Genomic DNA, 16,076 nt, shown 5'->3' on the forward strand with positions numbered 1-16,076 from the left:
GTCTTTTAATTTCATGGCTGCAGTCACCATCTGCAGTGATTTTGGAGCCCAGAAAAATAAAGTCTGACACTGTTTCCACTGTTTCCCCATCTATTTCCCATGAAGTAATGGGACCAGATGCCATGATCTTCATTTTCTGAATGTTGAGCTTTAAGCCAACTTTTTCACTCTCCACTTTCACTTTCATCAAGAGGCTTTTGAGTTCCTCTTCACTTTCTGCCATAAGGGTGGTATCATCTGCATATCTGAGGTTATTGATATTTCTCCTGGCAATCTTGATTCCAGCTTGTGTTTCTTCCAGTCCAGCGTTTCTCATGATGTACTCTGCATATAAGTTAAATAAGCAGGGTGACAATATACAGCCTTGACGAACTCCTTTTCCTATTTGGAACCAGTCTGTTGTTCCATGTCCAGTTCTAACTGTTCCTTCTTGACCTGCATACAGGTTTCTCAAGAGGCAGGTGAGGTGGTCTGGTATTCCCATCTCTTTCAGAATTTTCCACAGTTTACTGTGATCCACACAGTCAAAGGCTTTGGCATAGTCAATAAAGCAGAAATAGATGCTTTTCTGGAACTCTCTTGCTTTTTCCATGATCCAGCAGATGTTGGCAATTTGATCTCTGGTTCCTCTTCCTCTTCTAAAACTAGCTTGAACATCAGGAAGTTCACGGTTCATGTATTGCTGAAGCCTGGCTTGGAGAATTTTGAGCATTACTTTACTAGCATGTGAGATATTCTTTACATAAAACCCTGAAATGGGAGAAAATACCATAGGATCAACACTTTGACCTTAATGATCAATGTTTACTGACTATACCTTTCTTTCCTAGACCTAGGCATCAAGTTGGAGCAGGTTTTTGAGACAGAGGCTGCTATTTAGTTTAGTTCAGTCACTCAGTCATGTCCGACTCTGCAACCCTATGGACTGCAGCCTTCATGGAGCTTACAGTCTAATGAAGAAGAGACTAAATAATTACATGCATACAGGGAGCTATTCAGCTCAGTTCAGTTGCTCAGTTGTATCCTACTCTTTGTGACCCCATGTACCACAGCACGCCAGGCTTCCCTGTCCATCACCAACTCCCAGAGTTTAATCAAACTGAAGTCCATCGAGTCATCCAACCATCTCATCCTCTGTTGTCCCCTTTTCCTCCTGCTCCCAATCCCTCCCAGCATCAGGGTCTTTTCAAACAAGTCAGTTCTTCACATCAAGTGACCAAAGTATTGGAGATTCAGCTTCAGCATCACTCCTTCCAATGAATATTCAGGACTGATTTCCCTTAGGATTGACTGGTTGAATATCCTTGCAGTCCAAGAGACTCTCAAGAGTCTTCTCCAACACCACGGTTCAAAAGCATCAATTCTTCGGCACTCAGCTTTCTTTTCTAAGTCCAACTCTCACATCCATACATGACTACTGGAAAAACAATAGCTTTGACTAGACAGACCTTTGTTGGCAAAAATAATCTCTCTGCTTTGTAATATGCTGTTTAGGTTGGTCACAGCTTTTCTCTAAGGAGCAAGTGTCTTTTAATTTCATGGCTGCAGTCACCATCTGCAGTGATTTTGGAGCTCAGTTAGAGACTGCTAAGTGAGCCTCAGTATCCACTATTATTCTTCTTAGTGATAATAAAACCACCCACACCCCAGTTTTAGCTGAGTACATGGCTGTCTAGCTGAAGACTTACATCCCTCCCTTCCTTGTAGCTGAGTACAGTCACATGAGTATGTTCTAGTTCATAATCTAATTTTTAACAAACCATTTACTCTTGTCTTCCTTCTTCCTCTGCCCTAGTCGCTGAGAACAGGGATAACTATAGCAGCTTTGTGCCCAGAGATAAAAGCACCATACTGAAGATAGCAGGGCAGACCAGCCCACCTGGGTCTCTGGATTATTTCCTGAGGTAGAAAGCAGTCTACCCACCCTAGACAGCCCATCCACCTCTGGGCTATTACATAAAGTAGAAAGAAACTTCTATAATCTTTTGAGTCACTGTAACTAATGCAAGAGTCATCCTCATGTGGTCCCTATTGATGCAGATTGCATTCAGTATAGATGCAGATTTAGACATTCATCTACCCATCCATCCATTCAGTAAAGGCACTGAATGTCTACTAGGTATTGGACGCTATGTATTCTGAACCTTCAGAGAGGGCAATGGCAGCCCACTCCAGTACTCTTGCCTGGAAAATCCCATGGACAGAGGAGCCTGGTAGCCTGCAGTCCATGGGGTCACTAAGAATCAGATACGACTGAGCAACTTCACTTTCACTTTTCACCTTCATGCATTGGAGAAGGAAATGGCAACCCACTCCAGTGTTCTTGCCTGGAGAATCCCAGGGACGGGGGAGCCTGGTGGGCTGCCGTCTATGGGGTCACACAGAGTCAGATACAACTGAAGCAACTTAGCAGCAGCAGCAGCATTCTGAACCTTATACATGGTGGTATCAATTTTCCTGGGATGGGCAATGCATTGCTCTTTGTTTACAATCTCTACTGTTAAAACACCAGGGGACTCTCCAGTCTATGTTAGTTTTTTCAACTCTTTGTCAACCTTTATAACATTGTCTACTCTGTGACAGATGCCTTATCTGGGATATCCCCTTCAATTCTCATAACAACTTTATGAGAAAGATAATTGTTATTCTCATTTTACAAGTTTAAAAACTAAGCTTTTTCTTAAAAATTGGCTTTAATTTCCTAAAGAATGAGCAAATAATATCTTAAGAGACTGGGAGAGATTTCTAGCATTTTCTAAGCAGTAAAGAGTGACAGAACAATATCTTTATCAAAGACATTTTGACACCGCTCTGATCTATCTTCTCAAATTCAATCTATTTAACAACAGCCCTCTGCTCTGTAAGAAAAAACATGGTTTCCTAGTCAAATAAGCTTGAGAAATATTGCACAGTAAGGAGATTCATACTGTGCATTTAAACATTATAGTCCCTGACAAAGACCTGTAGAAAAGAGACCTGTTTGAGTTGATTTAACACAATGTTTCCAAAATGAACCTGGCTGTTTTCAAGTCATGCTATTAACTTCCCTCAGAACTTTGAGGAAGAGGTGCTCTAGACATTACTGCAATGCAGTGAGATAGGAAGTTTCTTGTTTCATGTGTTTTGATTCCCCATCACTGCTGAGTGTTACACCTGATTGATGATATCCTTCCAAGAAAAATTATATTCTTTTAAAGTTCAAGTAATGCTTTACAAAAAGGTGGGATTTCAGGCAACACCAAAGAGAAAATCATTTTTCTTTGAGAATTTCTTGGATTCCTCAAATTCTACCTGGAATACTGCCACCATATCTGTTCTGCTGACCTTCTAAGGAAAGAGAAGGACAAGGTTTGCTGTTAGGGGCTTAAGCACTTAGAAACAACAATGACTTCTTTATGAGGCAGGCAATATGCTAGTGTCATAATTCAGGGGGTTTGAATTTGAATTTCAAGACCATTACAGCAAGTGTGACTCAGCAGTGTGATATAGCTCAGTCAAATTGGGGAAATGGGAATTGGTTCTTTTACGGGTGAAGAAATTGAGTCAGGGGACAATGATAGGTCATATGTATTAGGGAAACTCCCAAGCAGGTTGTAAATCTTCTGTTTCTAAAGGAGCTTTCTGGATATAGTATTCAGTCCATATACAAATTTTAAAAAGAAAGCATAGAACCAGCTCAAAACAAGCAACTGTAAAAACAAGTTTCAGGGTATGCAGATGGGCATAAAAAGTGGCGTTGTCAAGGAGCTGATGGTTGGAGAGGATGGAAAGCTGGTGAGTGCCCTCTGCCCTCTCCACCCTTCCGGAAATGAAAATGATTGCAGCACAAATGCATGCTCATTAAGCAGCAGGCCTAATGAAGGGCAGACTTTTTTGGCCCTGTCTGCAATGCCAGGGACCTTGCTCCAGTGTTGTCATGGGGAAGTTATTGTCATCCTCCTGGCAACAGGTTACCTAGGTGAATACCACACAGCCTCACCTGGCCCAGTAAGAAGTGGGGCCCATGCTGTGCGCCATCCCCAGGCTGCTTTGCCTGCCCTCTCCTTTCACTTTCTCACTCCCTCAGCCACACTACTGCCTTTAAGAGACGTAATGGCACCCCACTCCAGTACTCTTGCCTGGAAAATCCCTTGGACGGAGGAGCCTGGTAGGCTGCAGTCCATGGGGTCGCTAGGAGTCGGACACGACTGAGCAAATTCATTTTCACTTTTCACTTTTATGCACTGGAGAAGGAAATGGCAACCCACTCCAGTGTTCTTGCCTGGAGAATCCCAGGGACGGGGGAGCCTGGTGGGCTGCCGTCTGTGGGGTCACACAGAGTCAGACACAACTGAAGTGACTTAGCAGCAGCAGTAGCAGCAGCAGCATTCATTCTTGTGCAAACAGACACTATAGAAGTTTATCTGCATGAGAGGTGGGGTGGGGCAGTATTCATGGCCCTTTTCTACTTCTGACTTTCAAAGTTTCAAAGTGTGGCTATGGGCACATTTGACATGTGACCTGGGCAGTCATGTCCATTCCCATCAACCTACAACTAAAATGAGAAGGGCTCTCAAAAGAAACACCCCTTTCCACCTATTTTTACTGAATGCCCCAGTGCCAAAATTAAAACAAATTACAAACATAAGAAATACCTTCAGTGATGATCAAAGTCTATACCACAAAGTGAAATGAAGCTCTAAGCCAATTAACCTGTGAATTTGATCAATTAGCTATATATAGATAAATGAAACAATTCAGTTCCAGCAAATTCTCAATCAACTCATAAGGTTGCCAGATTTACCAAATATTTAGCAATACTACTCAGCAAAGGATTTTTGCCCAAATTGTAGTGTCATCTCAATTCCATGTTCTTCCTGTGTTGACAAAGCTTTCAGGTGTGGAAAACAGGCAGAGTGTGATAATTCCAAGGTCTATCCCCACCTCACTAGCCCTGAGAAAGGCACTGACCTAGTTTCCATCTAGCATCTCTCCTGTAGGGCCCCATATAGCCCACGGCTAAATGGTGAGCATTTTCAACATTGCTTAGGGTAAGGTCTGAACCCGCATGAGGATCTGTTTAGACCTATCTATCCTAGAAGGATCCAAGGGGTCCTTCCCTGGATCCCTTGTCCTTTGCTAAAGTGCCCTAAGTTCCCTTCCACCACTGAACCAGACTTAGGAGGATAAGGTTAGTGGGCTGAGCAATCCTTCCCTCATCCTATCTTTGGTGTCTGTATCTACTTCCAAGAAATTCAGGTAGGTAACACAGTACTATGATCATCTAATGTAAAAACTTACTAACTGGAAGAAATTCCCTTGGTGACAAGGAGATGTAGAAGAAAGAGCAGTGATTTATTTATAAGTCAGAAGACCTGTGTCTGAAAGCAATGGATTATGTAATCTTGAGCAAGTCACTTCACCTTGCTGGGCCTCCATTTCCACATCTATTCATTATCTGTAGGCTACGCATGCTGTTAAAATCGGATCACAAAAGCAGCAGAAACAATATTTCTCTGGCTCTAACTCATTGTAAAATCCTCTCCCTGGCCTCATTTTAGGAGTTTCTAAACAGTTTCTCATACACATTCAAAATAAGTCCTCTCCACTGCAACATTATGTTGCAAAACCCTATGAGACAAGTAACACCCCACTTGAAAGATAAAGAAATTAGGACTCAGAGAGATGAAAATACTTACCTCAAACCACACAGCTAATGTGTTGCTAAGCAGGAGCTAGAACACAGATCTGACTTTGGAAGGCTTTGCTCTTTCTGGAATATCTAACCGGTACGGTTGGAAAGAAAATTCATTGATTTTTAAAATATTTTTAAAAAGCAAAACTTGTATTTCTCCTAGCATGATTTCTTTTCATAGTAGTCAGGACACCTGATTCTAACCTTCTCCTAACTAGCAAGTGGCCCTGAATAAGTTACATCCTCTGAGATTCTGTTACCTCTATGCATTGGAAGTGTTGGACTTAGATCAGTTTCTCCCAGAAGCTTAGCTTGTTAAAATACAGCTTTCCAGGTCTTTCTCCTGACAAACTGAATGGGGCTTTCTGAGTTTAAGCACAGAAATACATATTTTAACAAGCTCCCTGAGCTATTCTTATTCAGGAGAAGAATTGGACTGGAATCGGGAATCATCATACTAGACAACCTATGAGCTATCTTTCCTATCTACCAGTCAATTACTATGTGGTGAGTTCTCAAGCCTGTAGTCAAGGGGTAGCCACCATTGGACTTCAGACATGTTTGGATGATGTGCATAAGACACTGGAGATGGTGAACCACCAGGGATTGGTCTGCGTAAGGTTCGGACCAGACCCAAGGAAAAGAGAAATTGGGAGAAGCAGTATGAGAATTAGAGATTGGTCCCTGCAGGCAGCCCAGAGGACTAGGGTCTGAACTCCAGAGAAAAGAGCTGCAAACAGAAAGGGGTGGCTTCACATTATGTCATCTCAGGAACTTAAAAAAGTACGGTTGCCTGGGTCCCAACTCCAGATCCTTACATAATGGGTTTGGGATATGTGCCTGAACCTTGGAATTTTTAAAAGCTTCCCAAGTAATTCCATTTTGAAGCTAAGGTTGAGATTTTGTACACGGGACACAAAGCCCTCAAAATGAGATGACTTTATGTGTTATAGACATACCCTTAAAACAACTGAAGACTGATACTTCAAGGACCCTCTTGGTGAGTTCAGAAAGAAAAATAATCATACCTTGGTTTAAAAACAACTAAGACTCAATACCAAACCTCTTTATTACGTTTTTGGGGTCAAGCTTAACACCTGTTTCGTTTCAGTGGCTCTGCCTGTAAGTTTGGTTGCATATAAAGGATTCAGTCTCCAGGTGTGTGAGTTACATGAAGCCCATCCTAACTGACTGAATTTTTCTCCTTCACTGAAGTGAGTGAATTGATCTGTTGTTTTGTCACTGCCTAGCTAAAGCCAGTGGGAGGGTGCCAGTTATCATTTGGAGAAAAGGTATCATTTTGAAGTACCAGAGACAGCAAATGAATTGTGTTCATGAAATAGATGTTTCACTCTACTTTTTAATTTGCTCCTGTTTGAGTTAACCGAGAGTTTCGTCTTTATTTTTAAAGAATGACATTTACACAGCCGCTGAAACTGCCAATCTGTTACATAAACAGCCTCCTTTTCCAAAAGGCTGGCGCCGCCTGGAGGCCAAATATGTGCAGCGCTTTGTATTTCTGTTCAGAAGGCGCCTCTTCGAAGTGTTGCTTCTGACTTCAATCACAAGCAGTTAGGCTCATGTGAAGCAAATTGGATTTTGCATAGAGCCAAGTTTCCTAAGCAAGGGCGGGGACACCAGAATGACATTTCAGACTGAAGTGCAATGACAGGGCTGGGGAGACCTGAAACAAAGAAGCTTCTTGCTGACATCAAAATCCTCACTTTGGAGCCAGGCACTGGGATGAAGGGCTCAGCCAGTGACTTTGCACATGGTGACCTGGGTTTGCTATCTATACACCCATGGAGGAGCCTAGACCTTCTGAAGCTGAACCAGGGTTAAAATCTGAAAGTCTCATAAGTTGGTCTCACAAAGCCTCAATATAGCAGCCCATAAAACCAATGTTTTTCAGAGCTTGGTTTACATACCACTTACATCAGCATCACTGTGGATGCCTGTTTAAAATGTTATTTCCTGGTGCCCATCACATACCCAGAGAACTGGAATTTGCTGGTGTGGGGCTCCAAAAGCTAAATTTTAACATGGTGTCCAGGGTTTAGTTCTCACCAAATCCAGGAGCAGCTGTTGGGTGGCCCTTGGGTGGCTTGGGCTCTCTTTTGGTAGAACATGGCTTTTCAAATGAGGAAGAAACCATGTGTTCAGGGCTGATCACATACCTGGCTGCTGACCTTTCTGGGCAGCCTTGTTACCAGACACCCCTCAACCAGGGCTATCCCCTACCAGCCTTTCCCACTGTCTCAATAGAAACTGACTAGGTCAAACCCCTTGAATCAAAGTATCAGCCAACTAATCTCATCCAAGAGTCCTTACTGATTCATGCTAATTAGCAAGGTCTAGTCCCTGGCTCTGAAACCTTAGTGTGCAATAGAGTCACCTTAAGCACTAGTTAAAACACTGGTTACTATAAATTGGTACAACCACTTGGAGAGCAGTACGGAGATTCCCTAAAACAGGGGTCCTCAACCTCCAGGACCTAATGCCTGAGGATCTGAGGTGAAGCTGATGTAATAATAATAAAAATAAAAAGCACAATAAATGTAATGCACCTGAATCATCCCAAAACCATCCCACCCACCCCAGTCTGGAAAAATTGTCTTCCACAAAACCAGTCCCTGATGCCGAATAGGTTGGGGACCCCTGCAAAACACGAAAAACAGAGCTACATATGACCAGCAATCCCATTCCTAGACATAAACCCAGAGAAATCCACAGTTCAAAAAGATAAATGAACCCAATGTTCACTTCAGCACTATTGCAATATCCAGGACACAGAAGCAACCTAAACACCCATCAACAGAGGAATGGATGAAGATGATGTGGTACATATGTTCAATGAAATATTACTCACCCATGAAAAAGAACAAAATAACGCCATTTGCAGCAATATGAATAGACCTAGAAATCGTCAGCTGAGTGAAGTAAGTCATAGAGAGAAAGACAAATACATGATATTGCTTATGTACTGAACCTTAAAAAATGGTACAAATGAACTTACTTACAAAACAGAAATAGAGTCACAGATGTAGAAAGCAAACTTATGGTTACCAGGGGGAAAGCAGGGGATGATAAATTGGGAGATTAGGATCAACACATTCACACTACTATGCATAAAATTGATAATTAATAAGAATCTACAGCATAGCACAGGGAAGTCTGCTCAATTCTCTGCCAATGGCCTATATGAAAAGTAATCTTAGAAAAGAGTGGATACATGTATGCGTATAACTGATTCACTCTGCTGTACACGTGAAACTAACACAACATTGTGAATCAACTATACTGCAATAAAAATTAAAAACAAACCAAAAAGCCACAAAGTTACATGCAATTTTGAAATGTGGTAGTAACAACCAGAAGATAAGCAAAGTTGGTACTTCCAACTGCTTATTTGCTTCTGAGGAGTGAAAATTTGGAAATAGGAAGGAATAAGGCAGGGATTATTTTGCTCAGTTTGTTTTTAACTTTTGTTTTTTAAACATTAGAGTACAATTTGACTACAAAAGTTAAAAAGAAACAGATAAAACACAGTTATAGAAGAGATTTTAATATACTTTATTGATCTAGGAGACAAAAAAACAAATACAGGTTTTCAGAGGAACTATTACAATCAACTCACTTGTTTTGTTTTGTTTAAGTCACTTGTTTTAATTGCTAAAGAACTTGACATCCATTAAAGGAAAGACCTATTATAAAAACTGATCATGAACATGGCTACACCCAAAAATTCAATAAAGTAGGAAAGTACAGATTTTACAGACTTCATTCTCTAATAAGAATCCAATATCACTAGAAATAAATGATATATAAAGGGAGCTTCGAAATTTAGAAATTCCTTTTCTCTCTTGATGTAGCCTTGCTTTCAACAGCACTTTCTCCCTGGGGACACAATACATTAAAAAGCTTCATTTGACAGTCAAAGTTGAGCGATGACTTTGGTGTTCTAGCCAGTAACTACCCTGCCCCTGAAGCATTGAAACTCATTGATTAAAAGGATGGGAAGCCATATGGTGTCTTGATTTACAAGGAATGAAAAATACATTAAATAATTCCTAAAATATCATATTCATTATTCATATATGTGGCCACTACTTTAAATCCAGAGTCATAAAATGTCAATCAACTGATGGAAAAGACCAGTTGTACCTCTTTGCCCATCTTCAGTCAGCTTTGCTGACCAAAAAAGTAATTAACAATGAATCAGTAAGATTTACTGATGGATGGGATTTCAACCAATAGCTGCCAAAAAAAGTTTTAAAGTATCCAGATAAGTGCTTCTCAAAGTAGTATGACAGTTAAAAATCATATTCCTGGGTCCCACCCCTGTCACTTGAATTAGAATATGTGAAGCTCGGAAATGTACTTTTCCAAGAGGCTTTTAGACTGATTTTCACATAATCCAATAATAACCTAAGAATAATAATCTAACAATCCAGAGTCTACTAAAAATCACAGAGGGAAATGGGCCCAGCAGACTAGCCTGTGCACGTGTCTATTGCTTTACAATTACATCAAATGAATATCTTAAGTACGATTGATAGAACACCTGAATGTTGAAACACAAATATTTTATTGGGTTATTTTTTTATAATTTTGATTTTGATTCAGTCATTTTAATAAAGGAAATAGAAGCATTTTAGCTTGACCTGGGGACATCTGGCTCTCATCTACATTACCCTGTATGTCAACCTTTTCCCAGTATCAGTGTCCTACATATTTCTACCCAATTTGTTCACTGCTCAAGAGCATCCCCATAAAGAATGCCTCCCCAAGTTAGGCAAGATATTTCACAAAACAATAAAAACTGTCCATAAATATTTTAATTGATAATTCAACTTCTAGGAATATATCCAAAATATTGTCAGACAAATGAGCAAAGATGTTTGGACAAGTATGCTAACTGCAGCATAGTTTACAGCAGCAAAAAATTAGAATCAGCCTAAGTATCTGTATCAGAATTAAATTTGTCTGAACATCTGAGAACATTTAAAATAAATATCACTTAAACAAAATAGAAATATATTTCTCTCTCACCTAAAAGAAGTTCAGAGGAGGTAGAACTGATATGGAATCTTCACAGTATCATCAGGAATCAAGGTTCCTATCTTGCCAGTTCACCATCTTCAGGAAGAAGTTTCCATTCTTCAAGGTCCATGACCTTGCTGTATCATCTAGACATGAGTCAGCACCTGGGAGAACAAAGGGAGAACAGGTGAATTTCTGAGCAATTGGGCAAGTTTAATCAAGAACAAAAATCAAGCTTAGGAGGATTCTTTCAATTACTGCAGTCGACCTGGCTTATTGGAGTCGACTTAAAATTGAGATTTTTGGTTTTTTCCACTTCTATAAGGATGGGAACTATTAAAGAAATCTGGGTAATTAATAGAAAATTTCTTTAAACCACATATTCTCTGTTCACCTGAGTACAGCATGTGTAAATTTACAATCCTACTGCTTTATATCTCTTGGGAACTTTTTAAAAACTAATTTAAAGTCTCTTTCAGAATGCTTTATTATCTCCATTCTAGAGGTAGGTGGTTGAATTCTCCTTCCAGGGTTCAAAATGTTAAATGGGACAAAAAGACCCTTTCTGGTGTTCATCCCCAGTGATATAATATCCTCTTTCCTGGGCCAAGGAGGAAGTGAATCTATGTGTCTGGCTCACTTTTCTCCTGCTTCTTCTACCCCCAATGCCCTGAGGCCAGTAAAAGTTAATTTTTCCTTTCACCTCCTCTTCCTGTCTTTCAGGACCTCCCCTAGTACCAGAACAAGCTACATAATTGTCAGAGCCCAGTACAAAATGAATAAGGGCTGCTTGTTCACAAATGATTAAGAATTTCTAGATAGTAACAGCAGAGCATTAAACCAAGTACGGGGCCCTGCTAAGCATGGGTCCCCATGCGACTGGCCAGGCTGCACATCCACATAGCTGGTCCTGCCCATGCACACGCCTTAAAGTGGTGGGTTTTAGACTTTCACTTTCCCTACTGATTCTGGCTTCTTGCTTAGACCTCAAGGCTGGTTAGAATAACTTCTCTACGTTTAAAGGAGTCTGGATTTCAAGCTTATTACCCTGTTGTGGATTCAAACAAAATCTAACTTGGTGATGAAAACTGATTAATGTCTTTTTTAAATAAATAATTAAAAAAAAAAAAAGAACAACAACAGAAAATATAGTGGGCATTTCCCCTTTCCTGTCAGTCATTGCAATGTGGATGATAAGATTTTCAGGACAGGAAAATAAAATATCTGAAAATGTTTTTAAAATAGTATCCTTGTTACAAAAAGGAAAAATACAAATCTCTAATCTAAAAATAAGATTATGAAACAAGAACTACTGGATTTAGAAAAGAACTTAGTAGAAATAAAAAAAAATGCTCATTTAAATAAAAAAAGAAACAACTGAGAAAAGAATTAGTGAACTGAGAGCTGAAAAAATAACAGCAAATATAGAACAGAGAAATTTACAGAAATAAAGATTTGAACAAGACACTAAGAGACATGGAGGGAAAAAAGGGGAAAAGTGTAATTCTAGTAGAAATTCTAAAAGAATGTGTTGGCTACAAATTGGCACTTGCCATCTACCTCTTCAAGAATCAAATCATGTGCTGCTGCACCTGCTGATTTTCAACACTCCCTGAAAGGAGTTCAGGGTGGAGAGCAGAAATGAGGTACTCTGTGCTCAGTGAAAAACTGGCAAGACAGGTCTTCAGATAGTTAGATATTTTCAGAAGCTGATTTTGTGAGCTCAATTCCTGTATCTCCTCATATCTAGAAAAGCACTAAAATCCTTCATGGTGACAACTGTTTCTCGTGACTGGCAGAAAGCTTCTGCAAAAATAGGTGCTTGATTGCATGTATTCACTCTTTACCAAAATTATGCATCTACTGACCTTTCCCCCATGACTTTTAGAGAAGTTTCTCAGAGCTACCTGGGGTGCTGTCTCCAGGGCTGCAGTCTGCATTTTGCCCCAAATAAAACTTAACTCGCAACTCTCACATTGTGCATTTTTTTAACATTGACAAATGGAATAGAGAAACAGGAAAGAAGCAATATTTAAAGAGAAAATAGAGGAGATTTTAGAACCAGAAAAATACTTAAAATTAAAAATAAATAAAAACCACACTGAGTCATGAGCAGGATAAAAACAATTCTAAATATTGACACTCTGTAGTGTAACTATAGAATATTAAAAGAAAATTTGAAAATCAAACAGAAAAGGCAGATTATCTCAAAATTAAAAATCATTCAATTAGACTACAAACTTCTCTTAGGAAGCAACAGATGCCAGAAGAGAGGATGAATTATATCTTTAAGAAGAAAAACTGACACAATAAAATTCACAGATAAATGATAACTCAAGAATGAAAGTAATATAAAAACAGTTTTTATATACCCAAAGTCCAAAAGAGTTACTTGATCCTCACCAAAAGAACTACTGAGAGACTTCAGCAAGAAAGAATAGGAAGCCCAAATGAAAGATGGAATTGAAGAGCAATGGTGAGGAAAGAAAACAAATCAACTTTATATGTAAAAATATGCTAACAATAATAAACACTCTTTTGTATTTAAAAACAAGGTAGAACTACAACTCTAAACAATAATTACTATGGGAGACCCAAGAGGATTGTTTGTAGTAAAAACTGTGCTAAATTCCTTGTTTAGAAGAAGAGTATAAATTAATTTTAGTATTTTTTTAAAAATAATGTGAGCTATGTATAACAAAATTTTAAAGCTACCTAACTAGAGGACTAGGAATAGAATGTGTAACTTTCAAACTAGTAAAAAAAATTGGAAAATAAAAAAATGTAACCATCTAATAGAAGAGGGGAAAAGCAAGCAAAATGGGAAAAGCAAGAACAAAAAAACTAAAATGGTATAAGTAATTCCAAATATGTCATATGCCATAAATAATATAAACAAATAAGGCTCATCCACTAATCAAGATGTGTGTGTGCTAAGTCACTTCAGGCATGTCCGACTCTTTCGGCCCTATGACTGTAGCCCACCAGGCTCCTCTGTGCATGGGATTCTCCAGGCAAAAATACTGGGATGGGTTGCCGTGCCCTCCTCCAGGGGATCTTCCTGACCCAGGGATCGAACTTGTCTCTTATATCTCCTGCATTGGCAGGCGGGTTCTTTACCACTATCACCACCTGGAAAGCCCACTAATCAAGACATTCATAGTGAAATCAATATTGAACGAGAAAAGCAACTTGTAAGATGATATATACCAAAAAAAAAAGTAGGATAAACTGTCCCTCTTATACATTTAAAACATACATGTTCCTCAGGACATACTGTCCTCTGATAAGTATGCACATAAAAAATATTAGAAATATTTTAAGAATACAAGATGTGTGTATTCTTAAATTATGAATTCTCTTAAATTCATATTAGCAAGTTACCCTGGGAATGGGGTAAGACAGAAAATGGTGAATACAGAGGACTTCGATTTGACCTAAAATGTCTTATTTTTTAATTAAAAAATACTAAAAGCAAATATAATAAAATGTTAGTGAGTACTGGGTAATAGTTTATTATTTTTCATACTGCTCTATATTTCCAAAACTAAAAACGATTAAGTAAAATATAAATCAAGATGGGAGGGGTGAGGAAAAATCTTATCTCAGATAATACTGTTGAGTGCTTAAGCTTATTGCAAAATATTCAAAAATATACTTTAAAACACAAAAATACCTTTCTCTAAGAATTTTTTATTCAGATTTTATACTGAAAAGAAACTTTCCATTTAACTTACCAGAATTAGTACAGTTTTCATGGGCAAGAAGAACAAAAAGTTTTAATTTGTATTGCCTAATAATGGATGGAGAAGGCAATGGCAACCCACTACAGTACTCTTGCCTGGAAAATCCCATGGATGGAGGAACCTGGTAGGCTGCAGTCCATGGGGTCGCTAGGAGGTGGACATAACTGAGCGACTTCACTTCCACTTTTCACTTTCATACACTGGAGAAGGAAATGGCAACCCACTCCAGTGTTCTTGCCTGGAGAATCCCAGGGACGGGGGAGCCTAGTGGGCTGCCGTCTATGGGGTCGCACAGAGTCGGACATGACTGAAGCGACATAGCAGCAGCAGCAATAATGGATATTAAGCAACGATGAAAGATTTTATTTTGAACATGATACGATGGTCTCTAGAACTAGGATCATAAAATAGTATCCAAAATACTCTCTGTCCTTTATTGATGAGCCTTAGGTTTTTAAAATTAGTTTCTGAGCCTCTTTAAAGAATCCAATTTTATCTCTGAGCTAGAAATCTAGAGCACAAAGAAGTCATTTTCAGAGAAAACGAATGCACAGTTTTTTTGTTTTTTAAAAAAATTTCTGGATTCTGAATCTGGAGAGAAAAATGAAACTTGTGCCTCCACTTGTGTCTTCGATCTAAGGAGATTTAGTTTAATCCCTAGAGGGTTTATACCCTCCTTTTCACAAAATGTTCAGTATAAACTTGAACTACCATTGTTCGTAAAGTTAGATTCACAACTGGTGTGGGAAGGGGGATTTTTGATATTATAGAAGAAGCTTGTTTGGGTTCACTGTATTCCTCCTTTAAACAAAAATGCAGCCATTGTCTTGAGCCTTGCTAATATCAGTAAGGTTCAGGCAACACCCAGTAATGCCCTCTTTTGGATGGCTGATTTCCTCAAGGTCATGAAGGCATATGGCTCAGGAACAGGGGAAAACCTGAGGTTGGCCCATAACTACTAAAATTACGTTAGACTTTTTATTCAAGGCTTCAATCATTGATCTCCAATCTTAAAGTAGCTCACAGTTCAGCTTGTATCTTTTTGGCCAGTGAGGGCATGATAACACAGATGGCTGAGGCACAGTAGGGCATCTTCTGGGTAAAAGCAAGAGACTTTCCTGATCTCCAGTATCAGAGAGCACAGAATGGTAACCAAATAGCCATGCCTTTATAGATGGTCATTAAATGAACCCTGTCTTGGGTTAGGCTATCTCTTTGTAGAGAGATTTCTTCCACTTGGCCACCCACAGGCTTTCAAGGGCATAGAGATAATCAGGACCAAGACAAGCCTGAAAGGCTAGGTGTGGTATTGGGCAGTTCCCCTTGTCCTTGTACCTCTGTGCTATAGACTCCAGGAAACACTTTGATGGAGTGGTCAAAAGAATGAATTGGTCATAAATGAATATTCTCAGACATTAGTCAAACATGAATATTCTTTGGTGAAGCACTGACAGATTTTGTCAACTGTAAAAGAAAAACATATCCCTTTGCACAAAACAAGTCCTATTGCTTACACATTTAGCAGATGTAAATGACTACTCTTTAGACCCAGGAGCACTGGGGTCTTTTCTTCAGAGCTCTAGTCCTTAGTGGCTTTTTTGGTTTTTTTTTTT

The 16,076-nt window shown here is 39.2% G+C and overlaps 1 pseudogene; it reads left to right on the top strand.

Annotated features, from left to right (window-relative positions):
• Nucleotides 1-3,711: 3,711 nt before the first annotated feature.
• LOC105003525 overlaps nucleotides 3,712-16,076 on the top strand; it is a 51,632-nt pseudogene continuing 39,267 nt past the window's right edge.

The sequence above is a fragment of the Bison bison genome, unplaced genomic scaffold (genome assembly GCF_000754665.1).
Source record: "Bison bison bison isolate TAMUID 2011002044 unplaced genomic scaffold, Bison_UMD1.0 scf7180017864469, whole genome shotgun sequence".
NCBI classification, from domain to species: Eukaryota; Metazoa; Chordata; class Mammalia; order Artiodactyla; family Bovidae; genus Bison; species Bison bison.